We start from the raw sequence: 14,512 nt of genomic DNA, 5'->3' as shown, positions 1-14,512 counted from the left end.
AACCCTGTTTTGCCTTTTGTCAGAAATTCAAGCCATGAAGATCACATTAGGACATGGATAATGAGCATTCTAACCCTAGTAAGATAACTGGAGGTAAAGGGTGAGAACTTCACTATTCCCAGACATGGCAATAAGATTACTTGAGAAAATGGATTTATAGCATTAAAGGTTGAGCATTAGATTAAAAGCATTAATTCACCTACACTTCCACAACCAAAATACCATAAGCATTTCTTGCTGCTTGCTTTGCCCAGGTCAGGAAGCTGGGCCCTGCAGAGTTGTAGTGCTGGTGGTGACGAGGCCCAGCATGGCAGCAAAAAAAAAAATAAAAAAGTCCACTGGAGAGCCAAATGCATTATGTGTTCTTGGTTTAGATTGGTTCTATTGGTTTAGAGATGCATAGCACTACATGTTTCAGTCCTCTGCGGTCCTTCCTCTGGTGCAGTATAAAGAACACTAAGTAAACAACCCTTTTAAACCCATAATCCACCAATTAAGTCACATGATAAGGTTACCAGCTCCATCTAGAGGCTAGGTACACCCATTACATATACAAAGAAATTCAGGGAAATTACTGCAGGGTCCTATCCACATAACACCAAAAAATACATATAGTATATTTATGTATCAAAAACATTAGTCATACCATCTGGTAGTTCAGTCCATTGCAAAAAGAGTCCATATATAATCTTAGTAGGAATCAGTATAGGCCTCAATCTGCTAAAAAAATGTTTTCATTAATGTTATTAGCTTATCAATGTATAGTATTGTGGTTTATAGAAAACATTTGAGACTCCATGCCTCATTCATTCCCCTTGGTTCAATGGTATTAAGAGACTCTATCCATTTTGCTTCAAGTCTTAATAGCATAGCTTTCCTGTCCCCCCCTCTTGTAGGCATTGCAACCTGCTGGAGGACCATCCACCTTAGAGTGGTTACATTGTGTCTTTCATTAAAAAAAATTCCAGTGTATGTGTCTTTTTCTTATTAGGATCATACGTGGTGATTGATCTCTTGTGTTCCCCAATTCTTATTCTGACTGCACGTTTGGTTTGCCCTACATACAATTTAGCGCAGGGACATTTTAACGCATATATAACATGGTCAGAATTGCAAGTGTGGTACTGTATAATGGGAATTTTATTTTTATTATTTGCGGGGGTGTGTGATGTAGTCACCTCTTATTATGGAATTGCAATTACTGCAATTTAGTCATGCAAGCGTGCCATTCTTTGGTTTGGCAAGAAGTCTAGTTTACTTAGTATTTGCTGTGTTTAGCTTAGCCCTCACACGATGATTTGCAATATTTTTTCCTCTTTTTTTAAGAGAATAAGGGATTTTCCTTAAACAGTTTCCCAAATGTGAAATCCTGTTGATAGAAGGGACCAATGTTTTCTCACAATATTCTCGACTTTTTTACTTGATGGACCATATTCCATTACAAAGGGAATCCTTTCTAAAGTTTTGTTTTTTCTAGTCATACTTTTAGATTTCTAGATTTACCCAAAACCTCATTCCTTGTGTTCTCTAAGCCAGCTCTCTTGTATCCTCGGCTCACAAATTTATCAATTAGTCTATTTGAGGCTTCAAGGTATTTTGTATCATCAGAAGATATTCTCCTGGTGTGAAGGAATTGCCCTTTAGGGATCCCTCTGATTGTACTGGGAGTGTGGAAGCTGTCATGTAGTAAAATGTTGTTCGTTTCATGGGGTTTATTGTAAAGCTCTGTGGTAACAACACCTAGGTGATTGCACACCTTCACATGAAGATAGTGTATGGAAGTGTGACTGTAATTAGCGGTGAATTTGACTGTTGGTGCTGTGTGTTTAAGTAAGCAAGGAACGCTTCCAGTTCTGCCTCTGATGAGTTCCATATCAGGAAAATATCATCCACAAAACAATAGTAACATGATATTTTATCATTGACTTGGGGATTCTGAAGGATCAACTTCTGTTCCATGGCATCCATAAAAATATTCGCATAGCTTGGAGCCAAATTACTTCCCATTGCGGTGCCCTGTGTTTGTATAAAATGATCTTGGTTAAACCTAAAGTAGTTCTGTTTCAAAACTAAGGCAACCAGATCCAAAAGGAAATAAACCTTAGTATAGTTACATAGTTACATCGGGTTGAAAAAAGACCATTGTCCATCAAGTTCAACCCATCCGAGTAAACCCAGCACACAACCTATACTAACCAATCTATACACTCACATACATAAACTATATATACAACCAGTAATACTAACTGTAGATATTAGTATCACAATAGATTGGATATTCTGCTTGTTCAAAAACTCATCCAGGCCCCTCTTAAAGGCATTAACAGAGTCTGCCATTACCACATCACTAGGAAGGGCATTCCACAGCCTCACTGCCCTCACCGTGAAAAACCACCTACGCTGCTTCAAATGGAAGCTCCGTTCCTCTAATCTATAGGGGTGACCTCTGGTGCGCTGATTGTTTTTATGGGAAAAACGAACATCCCCCAACTGCCTATAATCCCCTCTAATGTACTTGTACAGAGTAATCATGTCCCCTCGCAAGCGCCTCTTTTCCAGAGAAAACAACCCCAACCTCGACAGTCTAACCTCATAGCTTAAATCTTCCATCCCCTTTACCAGTTTAGTTGCACGTCTCTGCACTCTCTCCAGCTCATTAATATCCTTCTTAAGGACTGGAGCCCAAAACTGCACTGCATACTCAATGTGAGGCCTTACCAGGGACCTATAAAGCGGCAAAAATATGTCCTCATCCCTTGAGTCAATGCCCTTTTTTATACAAGACAGCACTTTATTTGCTGTAGTAGCCACAGAATGACACTGCCTGGAATTGGACAACTTGTGATCTACAAAAATCCCTACATCCTTCTCCATTAAGGAAACCCCCAACACACTACCATTCAGTAGATAGTTCGCGTTTATATTATTCCTACCAAAGTGCATAACTTTGCACTTGTCAACATTGAACCTCATTTTCCAGTTTGCTGCCCAGTTTTCCAATTTTGTCAAATCGCTCTGCAAAGCGGCAGCATCCTGCATGGAACTTATAGTTTTGCACAATTTAGTGTCATCAGCAAAAATAGAAACAGTACTCTCTATGCCCACCTCCAGGTCATTAATAAACAAGTTAAAAAGCAAAGGACCAAGGACTGACCCCTGCGGTACTCCACTAACCACACTGGCCCAATTAGAAAATGTTCCATTTACCACCACTCTTTGTACTCTATCCTTCAGCCAGTTCTCTATCCAATTACAAATATTATGTTCTAGGCCAATATTCCTCAATTTGATCATTAACCTTCTGTGAGGTACTGTATCAAATGCTTTAGCAAAATCTAAGTAGATGACATCAACTGCCATTCCAGCATCAAGGTTCCTGCTCACCTCCTCATAAAAGGCAACTAAATTAGTCTGGCAATCTGTTACGCATAAAACCATGCTGGCACAAACTAATAGTATTGTGAACTGCAATGTATTCAACTATCCTATCCCTTATTACCCCTTCCAGAAGCTTTCCTACTACTGATGTCAGACTAACAGGCCTATAGTTTTCAGGCTGAGAACGAGATCCATTTTTAAATAATGGCACCACATTAGCAATCCGCCAGTCTCTCGGCACCATGCCAAACCTCAACGAATCCTGAAAAATTATGTGAAGAGGCTTGGCAATCACAGCGCTCAGCTCATTTAATACCCTGGGATGAATCCCATCCGGTCCTGGACCTTTGTTTACCTTTACATGTTCAAGTCTCTTTTGAATTTCCTCCTGAGTGACCCACGCGTCAGTAGCTAAATTACTAGCACTGGGTATATTAAAAGGGAAGCCTTCATTATCTGGCTCCTCAGATGTATAGACAGATGAAAAATAAGAGTTCAAAATTTCTGCTTTTTCCCCGTTCTCATCAACCAACGTACCCCCCCGTGATAATAAAGTTCCCACCCCTTCTTGCTTCATTTTTTTACTATTCACATAATTAAAAAATAATTTTGGATTCTTTTTACTCCTAGCTGCAATATCCCTTTCCATCTCTATTTTAGCTTGCCTGATAGCTTTTTTGCATGCTTTATTTGCTTCCTTGTACCTGATGAAAGTTTCCGCTGTCCCAGCTAACTTGAATGCTTTAAAAGCACGTTTTTTATTACCAACCTCGACCTTAACTCTTTTGTTCAGCCATAAAGGTTTTGCTTTGCGCTGCCTCTCCTTGCTTACAAGGGGAATATACTGTTGTGTATACTTGCAAAGCAATGTTTTAAAGATGTTCCATTTTCCTTCTGTTTCTAACCCCATGAAAAGCCTTTCCCAGTTGACACATTGCAGAGATGCCCTTAAACTGGCAAAGTCTGCACGTCTAAAATTGAGCGTTTTAGTTACTCCCTTATAGAGCTGTCTCTGTAGCATTATCTCAAAGGAGACCATGTTGTGACCATGTTGTAGGTTTTCTAATAAAAGCGTCTTTTCCATGTATGACATCCCTTCCTCATGGGGTATAGACGTGTATAAGAACTGTACATCAATGCTACATAGTATACTATTTTGTTGTACTGTGCCCAGGTTGGATAATCTTATAAAAAAATCCATTGAGTCTTTCAAACATTGTGGCAATTTTCTCTTGTAGGAAAGTATTAACATGTTGGGATAAAGGTTGTAGGACAGAACCCATCCCTGACACTATTGGGTGACCCTTTGTGTACTTAGGTAGTAGGTAAAGTAGTGGAGTTCTGGGGTGCAAGGTTATTAATAAATCCCTTGTATTGTCTGAAATTATACCTGTTTCAAAAGCATACAATGCAGTCATCTACCATTTTTTTAATTTCCCATGTTGGGTCATGGTCTATGTGTTTGTAATGCCGTGGGGTAGTTAGCTGCCCCATTGCTTCATCAATGTAGTCAGCCGGCGGGATGGCAGACGCGGCGGCGCGATTTCGCGCAAATCGACGAAAAAGACTCGCGAGGCTTTTTCGGCGATTTCCCTAAATCGCCCCGCCGCGTCTGCCATCCCGCCGGCGACTTACATGTTCGCCGGTGGGATGGCAGGGGGAAGGCAACTCGGGGAGATTAGTCGCCCAGGAGCAGGGAGTTTTGCCGCGGGCGACTAATCTCCCCGTGTACCAGAGCCCTTAATCACAATGTTATTATTTCTTTCAAAGGTTCTAATCGAATCCCTCTCAGCCTTAGTAATGTTAAGTTTCAGCATTTTGTGAACTACATTATCAGTTTAACACAAATCAGTGACCTCACGCAATACAACATTCTGAAAAGTTTCCAAAGCTAGATTAGTAATGTCAGGTATGTCAGGTAGTCACTTTTAATCTGTAATTTTTCACTTTTATGGCTGGTAGCAGTATTTTCTTGTTTCTGATCCATAAAATGCAGCATGGCAGCAGCAGTCGGCAAGGCCCAGCAAAACAGCGGGTGATTGCCACTGGCAATACAGCAACAGGCAATTGGTGAAGCCCATAAGGACTGGGACACTGAGACGAGCAGCAAATTCTATTAATTGGTGGGGCCCAGATGTGATCGGGAATTGTGCCTGTGGCTGAAATTAACCTTCTAACCTTCAAAACATTAATATGAAGATCAACATCAGCTTCTTGTTCTGCTGAACACAAAGCACAGTGACACAAAGAGAATCTGCTGCCACAGGATCAATGGTCCTTGAACCAAATAATTTATGACAAAAGCAGTTTTAAAAAAGAGCTAAAAGGTACTATATATGTACTGTATACTGGGGGTTGCTAAAATATTAGGACCCCCCCTCCTCCAGTGATTATAATTGCTATTGTGGTGTTCCTGTTAGCAAAAAACTGCATCAGCCCGGGGTATTTCTGTAGAAGTTGATCGCCATTCATCTTCCTCTTCTGTCTTTTGCACAGACAGGCGCATGTGCAGTAGGGTGAAAAAGGCTGCTTTTTGTGTCTAAGCTCGGCTTTCAATGCTACACAGGAACTAAGAAGATGTGTATAAAATTGCTTAGAGATAATTATGCCCTAGCATCTTACCTGCTGGATTTTCCAATATTGTTCAGGTTGGCAAGAGCTGATTCAGTCCCTTCTTTGGTGCAGTGCTCAAACAGTAGCATTCTCCATACAGAGTCTCTGGTAACAGCACTGGCATTGAACATATAAGACATTGTCAGAATAGGTACATTAGGTTTTTTTCCCCATGATCCTAAGGTGTTACACAAAGACAGTTGCTTAATTTCATTGTACATAGTGATATATGGGTCAAAAAAACGTTAACCCCTATCAACCCTATACCCACCCTTACCTGTCCTAGTGTGATAATACTGATGATATATACCTGTGCCCAACATGCCCATTTCAGACATATCTGAAGGGGGGAAGGTTTATGTATAAATGTATAAATAAAAGAGCCACTTGGTTTTAGTGGTCACAGAAGTGGGTTGGGACAAGACAGGGAAGGCTGGAAGGGCCTTAACCCAACCAACCTGTGTGTAACCTAGTACACAAATGCATCCACCGGGCCATAACTTAAGTTGCATAGGGATTATCTGTCTTTTCTGTTTTCTTGTATCTAAGTAAATGACTATACAAAACATTGAAAAAGTCTTGTGTTACCCTTAATATTGACCGTTTCCTGTTACAAGCACACAACACCAACTGTTAGTAATGAATATAAAGTTATATTTATAGGAACAGTTTAGTGTAAAAATAAAACTGGGTAAATAAATAGGCTGTGCCAAATAAAACATGTTTTCAATATAATTAGCCACAAATGTAACCTGCTCCCCCCTTTAAAACTCTCTGGTTACTGACTTTTAACAGGTTAGAAAGCAAAAAAAAGACCAATCAAAAAGTTACTTTGAATTGCCTATTCTATAACCTTTAATCATGTAAGTGCATACATCTGCTTGACCAGGCAAAATTTGTGCTGCAAATTTCATATGCGTCACATGTGAAAAAAAATGTGCAACTTTCTGTTACTGTACTTCCAGAGAAGAGACACATGGAAGCAAGGTGGCGAGTGTGAAGGAGTGGGCAGTGTGCTCCTCCCATGCAGAAATAATATTTCTTCTATGAAGTCTTGCCAAGACTCACTACAAGGAGGCGGAGCAAGGGTGCACATCAGTAAAATAAACGAAAAATAATGCAACGCATATCTAAGGAAATGTTGAAGAAGTATGGTACTAAATGATCTGTTGCCCGGCTGCAAAAGTGATTGTCTGATGTAAAAAGAATGGGTAACGCTGTGTATTCAAAATATCTGAACAGAATCTTCAAGAGTAAGTTTTGTATGATTTTTTTAAATATACTGTGTGTAAATTAGCTAGCTCTTGATAGAGGTAAATGGGAATATTTAAAATGGTTAAGTAATTGGTCTTGATTATTTATTTCTTTTAGTTTTTGAATTATTTGCTTTCTTCAAACTCTTTCTTTCACTGACCCTGGCAGTCTAAAACTATAGCTCTGTGAAGTTACAGTATTATTTTTATTATAAAACTGCAAATAATAGAAAATGAAGACCAATTGCAAATTGTCTTGGAATATTACTCTCTAGGTCATACTAAAAGTTAAAGGGGTTGTCCTTGTTTCAGTTAACTTTTATTAGGATGTAAAGTGCTATTCTGAGAATTTGCAATTGGTCTTTATTTTTTTATTTGTAGTGCTTTAGTTATTTCATTTTTAGGTCAGGAGATCTGCAGAGTTTCAGCAGCTATTGTTTGCTAGGGACCAAGTTACGATAGCAACCAGGGAGCGGTTTGAATGAGAGACTGGTATATGAATAGGAGAGGGCCTGAATAGAAAAAAAGTAATATAAAGTAATATTAACAATAAATCTGTATAAAGTATGGCTATTGGAGTCAGTGACCCCCATTTGAAAGCCAAAAAAACTCTGTGTAGAAGAAGGCAAATATTTAATAAAATATAACAAACCAATAATGAAGACCAATTAAAAAGTAAATTAGAATTGGCCATTCTATTACATACTAAAAGTTAGCTTACAGGTGAACCACTGCTTTCAAGGATGATTAAACCTTAAAAAAAAACTTGATAGGAAACTGACGAGTGCACTATTCTAAGCAATTTTGCAAATTTCATCTTTTTTGTTTTTTGGATTAAAACTTATAAAAGATCTAAAAGTACTGTTAAATATATGAATTTGGTTAAAACAGTGCCACCTGTTGGTCAGTTTCTGAACATGTAGTCGAACACGATGTGGTTGAAGTTTTTATGAGAAAAAGAAGGTTCATCTGATGTCCTTCTGGTTATCTGAGATTTGTAATGTTATTATATAATAAGAGGTTTGCTGATTGGTTGATTTCTGCTACTGCTTCTGGTCCAACTTGAATTACATATAGGGGTAACACAATGCAGGTAAGTGCCAAATACCCTACATAATCCCATTAGGGTATTTTTAAATTATATATAATTGTTTTTATACCTCTCTTGTTTGAAGACATTTTGCACCTTTCCATTTCACACCTCGCTTTCATCCTTCACCATTAATATAAAACCCTCCTATCCAGCATAAATACAGCACTGCAAATGTTTAACTTTCTTTTCCATACTAATAGATCAATCATTTTGTTTTCTTGTTTTAAAAGACCCTGACATCTCATGGGAAGGTCAGTCTGTGGAAATGCAATGGGCCACCAATTTTTCAGAGCAAAATTACCAAACGGTAAGAATAATATTATTGTGTGAGAATGGTTAGTGATAATTAACATATACAAAAAAGTTAAATATAATTTAATCAAAGAAAAAATTTAGATTCCCCCCAAACAAAAAGCCTTCCTCACCTGTCCACAAATGGCCACCATTACTACAAGTGTCCCTTTCTGAGTGATCCAAAAACGCAAAATAGCACAGCATTGTTCATAGGTGCTCAGTCAGAGGCTGCAGGAGTATGTGCACAGTTGCAGGTAGTCCGGGTAATTTTATTCACATTTATGTTGGTATATATAACATTACTGCATTATGCTTCTATAGATAGATAATCATCATTACCAGTGTACACAAACAACTTAATCTTAATCAATTCCTTTTTACCAATCAGCATTGGCAACACAGAAAATAATTGTTTCTCTAGTTTTCTTTAGTTTCTCTAGTTATCGCTTTGTGATTTTTGCTTTGCTTTGCCCAAGATATAGCAAACACCTCAGTTATTAACAAAACAAAAAATCATGCTATTGTTAAATATGATTTTTGGTACTGTGACAGATCTATTTCTAATACGTACTTTTAAATATATTTTCCAATATAAATAATATCCCAAAACATTGACCATCACTCTGCTGAAGATATTCCAAAAATTTCAAAAAACAAGTTGCCACAATCCTACTTGTCTTCAATATTTAAGGCACATGTCATGTATGATGCATACTATGCAACAATATATTGCAGCTCTGAAACTTCTGCATTAAAAAATATTTTAAAAATTCTGTTTCTTTTGCACAATAATGTGCATTATGTAAAATGTTTTCTTCTTTAGTTTTATAATGTTTCTCAAAGAGTATATTGAATCAAAACAACTTTACATGATAGAAATCATAGTCATTTGAAACATTTTTTAATAAGCTAGCATATATAGATAAAAGCTTCTTAAATAGCATCCTTTTGAGAGCTATCTATGGGTGACATGACTGTCTCTATATAATTGGCAAATATTTTTCTATTAATAACTTATTTTCTTGGTAAATATTATTTTCAAATAGAGCTTTATTTGTAAGTAAAAGTATTGTGTTCTATGGGCCGCCTATTAATAACAATATATTCCTTTTCGTACAAGTATAGTATCTCCTTTTAATTTGGGGAAGACAGAATCAGGTTTTCATGTTCTGGCCCAACCTAACAGCACTGCACAATCCATCTTCCACCTCAACAGAGGACATGTTGTTTATTACTTGGGCACTAACAGACGCTCATGTAAAAAACAAGCACATTGTGTTTTACTTGTTAACCTTGAATTTACAAATTGCAACCATAATGATGTTTACTCATGAACCAGTGACCAATATATTCTACTTGATGGTTGCTAGGATACTACTCCTGACCATTGCCTTTTATTACATAACCCCCCAAATTGCCAGCACCATAGTTGCTCTTTCCTGTTGCTCTTGTGATATATGACATGCCATTTGTTTACAAGACTTAAATAGACATGTTAAACCAAAACATGCTAGTAAGGAAGTGGTTAAGTACCCTCCCTAAATTCAAACATTAACCTCTGCCCTTAGGCAAGATAAAAATAATACTCACCATAATTAATACTAGCAGTGAAACACCATTTACAGTACTTTTAGTAATGGTCACTCACTTTGTCTAGGTCCAGTATCCCTTGACAGTATATGAGATCTAAGATATCATATTCTGGCCCAAAGAAAGTTTTCAATGGTCAACATTATACTTTTTCCATCATTTCTTTATTATTTGCCAGCCTTTTCTGTCTCTTTCCCACTTTCAAATAAAAGTCAGTGACCCCAAGAGCCTAATAAACTATTGCACTATGAGGTGACAGTTCTATTGGTGCTGTTAATGCTTAGCTTTATATTTCTGCATTATTTCTGCATTTCTGCTATTAATATTCCAGTAACGCAAACTCAAATCGGTGCCTAGTAACTAGCGTAAGGAGAACCCTAGCGACAAGATAGCTCCTGATATTCCAAACTAGCAAACTGCCAAACAACATGCAAATAAATAATAACATTTTAACAATGAAGACCAATAGCACATTATCTCATAATATCACTCTGCATCAAACCAAACTTATTTCTAAAGTGAACCATCCTTTTTCAGCAGGTGACCAGTACATACTACCAGCTCATTTGTCAACATAAGTGATAAGGCCAGATTCACATTTTATATATTTAATCATTTAACACGCTAATACAAGTAATTTTTAATTTAGTATTTACTAATATAAAGTCACAACACCTGAAAAAACACACAAATAAAAAGTACAGATACAGCGGCTGAAAAACAACCTTCTTTAATTAGAGTGCAATGCATATCCCCAGAACAGCATATTTTTGGTCTGTTATAGTAACCATATAACAATGTTTAAAATGCACAAAAACCAAATTAACCAATTCAGAACATAAATGCAAAATTACAAGCATTCCAAATGTTGATCATAAAAAATAGAAATCCTGCCCATGCGTAATGTTTACCTGAAAATCTGGACAAAACGTTAATATGAACAGCCTCATAATAACCTAACATGGAGCAAAGTACATTTTCCATTAGCCAAGTATATTACTATAACATCATCAACATAACATAAAAAAAAATTACTACAGCCTTAGCTGCTTCAAAAGTGCTTGTTTTGAAACATGCACCCGATACATCTCACTGGCTAACTGGTTACTATGGGTTACTGCAACTGGGTAATCTTTAGTGCCCCATAAATTGTCATGAACTCAATAGTCTCCTGAAAAGTACAATATGTACAATATTTGTATGCTCAGTATAACAATGTACAGAAACATACAGTTACAAAAAGAATACTTGTACAAATTAGTATTAGTAATTTAGATTTTAGAAGGACGTAAAAAAAGCAAAACAATTTTATAAAAATCTTACAGCAAAACCATAGCTCATCTACTATTTAATACATGGGATCAGCGCCTGCTGGAAAGAATGGCTCATAGCATACAGCTTACAAATATCTAACACAATGAACTGTTCAACAGACACACAAAATTGCACCCAAAAAGAATAAATATATTGATAAACAAAGACCAACTGCAAAATAATATTACCATTTGCCAAAAAACCTTTGTAAATGGGCCCTTAAAAGTAAATTTGAAGGTGAACCACCCCTGCCCCTGCCATATCTAGCAAATACTGGGAAAACCCTATTATTATGCATCTTATTTGGTTCAGTTTAGAAGTGCTGCTGCTGATTTGCAGAAGTATCATACTAAGTAACTAATCCTACACTGGGATACTGACATTGCTTTATGTTAAAATTAATTTAGAGCCACCATTGGCAGCAAAAAAACAGAATCTTGGGGGAAAGTTGGGGGAAAGGACCCCAGAAAATACAAGACCACCAAGGACACAAAAGCACCCCTCACTGCTCTTGCCTACCTCCCACGTGCCCTTATAAATACCAGGTTGTCCAAATGGAGGCAGGCTTTGTTGCACTCGTCACCCTACCTTGTAACATATCAAAAAGCCATTTAAGATATTTGCGCATTTGTTGTCAATATCCTGTTATATTGTTGTTATATGGCACTAATCAATGTAAGCAGCTCTGTACAGAATATTTTCTCCCAAGCTTTCAATTTATATTTAAATCCTGAGGAGCTAGGTGATTAAAGGGGATATAACAGGGAACCCAAATTGCTGGGACCATTTTTTAGCCATTCATAAGATAATAGCCAGAAGGGGCTTATAGAGCATCATGCTGTAAAGTGCCTATATGTTTCAGAGCAGCACTGATAGGCAAAAGGATAAAGCTGCTTCCCTCAAGCCCATAACAGCTTTCTAAGCTTGCTAATGTTATAAAAGCTATTTTCTTATTCATTTACCCCTAATTTATTTATTTTTCTTTAAGACTAAGGGGCTGATTTACTAAGACACGAATTCGAATTTGAAAAATTCCAATTGGAAAACGAACATTTTGCGTATTTTTTTCGATTTTTTCGGCGCCTTTACGGCTTTTCGGAAATTGTCGCGACTTTTTCGTTACCAATACGATTTTCGCGAAAAAACGCGAGTTTTTCGTATTGAACGCTCGTAAGCGGCGGGCGAAACTTTCAGACTTAGCATGATTTTGGAAGCCTCCCATAGGACTCAATGGCACCCTGCAGCTCCAACCTGGCCCAAGAAAAGTCACCATACTGAAGCTTGAATGAATCCGAACGCTACGAAAAAATCGCATTTTGCGCAACTTTCGGAATGGCTACGAAAAAGTCGCGACTTTTCGCGAAAGTTTTAATGCTACGAAAAAATCGCCAGATTTTGCGCAACATTCGGAATGGCAACGAAAAAGTTGCGATAATTTTCCGAAAAAATCGCCAAATACCGATCATTACGAAAAAAACGCAATCGGACGCATTCGGTCGGTTCGTGAGTAAGTAAATGGGCCCCTAAGAATATTGTCATACAGAGATATATATCATGCCCTCACAAAAACAATGAAATATATTTCTAACTTGTCTCAAGTAGTCATCTACAAGTTTCCCTTGTACAACGGTCTTCGATGGCCCTAGTAGTTTTTAGGTTAAGTGATAAAAACAAAGAGACCTATAACTAATACATTTGGTTAAACCCTATGTGTTTTTTAATCCAATACATTTTTATTGTGTTTTTTTTACAATAATAAACATTTTTCTTCATAGAATATGTTCTGTGATTCGTCACTTATTATGAAAATGAAGTGAAAAAAATACAAAAGGATAAAGAGAGATAACATAAAACAAATAGAATAATAAACCCAAATGGTGTTAGACTTAAGTTTCCCTAAATTGGTGCTTTAACACTTCTTTTTGTTATGAAAAGAAAGACCTGTTTGATGATATACCTGGGAATATATAATCAATCCTTGGTTGCCAAATCTGGAGGAAGATTTGGTGCTTATCCATTAAAGGAACAGTAACACCTAAATATGAAAGTGTATAAAAGTAATTACAATATAATGTACTGTTGCCCTGCATTACTACAACTGGTGTGTTTGCCTCAGAAAGACTACTATAGTTTATATAAGTAAGCTGCTGTGTAGCCATGGGGGCAGCCATTCAAAGGAGAAAAGGCACAGGTTACTTAGCAGATAACAGACAAACCCCCATTATATGGGGCTTATCTACTAGGTATCTGCTATGTAACCTGTGCCTTTTCTCCTTTTTTCCAGCTTGAATGGCTGCCCCCATGGCTACACAGCAGCTTATTTATATAGTAGCTTTTCTGAAGCAAAAACACCAGTTTTTTTGCAGAGCAACAGCACATTATATTTTAATTATTTTAAAACACTTTAATTACTGTTCCTTTAAGATACTGGTCAACTTCTTGTTGCATAATATCCAGTCCATTTTTGCTTTTACCATCTCAAAGTTCATGTGAGGAGATTTCCAGGGTTAGGCTATCACCTGCCTTGCTGCCCAAAATATGCTATTAAGTAGCCTTTGCTGCTTTTTACTTCTTCAGGGGTCGCTTCTAGTAAGGTTGTTACTGGGTCTTTTTTAAGGTTGATATTCAGAATAGAATAAATTAAGTTATACAGTCATATCCAAAAGTGGACTACTTTGAGACAGGTCCAACAAATGTGGACCATTGTCCCAGGGGCAGAACAACCTCTAAAACTGTTCCCCTCTGTACAAAGGTATACCATCAGTTGTTTCGTTGATCGGCCAGGTTAGAAAATTTCAATTGCATATCGAACAAAAGGAATTCTGGGAATGAATTCCAAACTCTTAAAAAAAATCCCATTTACATGGGTTTATCCTATAGGCTAAAGCTCACCCACTGGGTTTGAAGCTGTAGCCAGGATAATAGCTGATCAGATTCCCAACTACAGACCGGTTTCGCCTTTCTTGAGGCTCATCAG

Source organism: Xenopus tropicalis, chromosome 2 (genome assembly GCF_000004195.4).
Source record: "Xenopus tropicalis strain Nigerian chromosome 2, UCB_Xtro_10.0, whole genome shotgun sequence".
Taxonomy (NCBI): domain Eukaryota; kingdom Metazoa; phylum Chordata; class Amphibia; order Anura; family Pipidae; genus Xenopus; species Xenopus tropicalis.
This window is presented reverse-complemented; position numbering follows the sequence as displayed.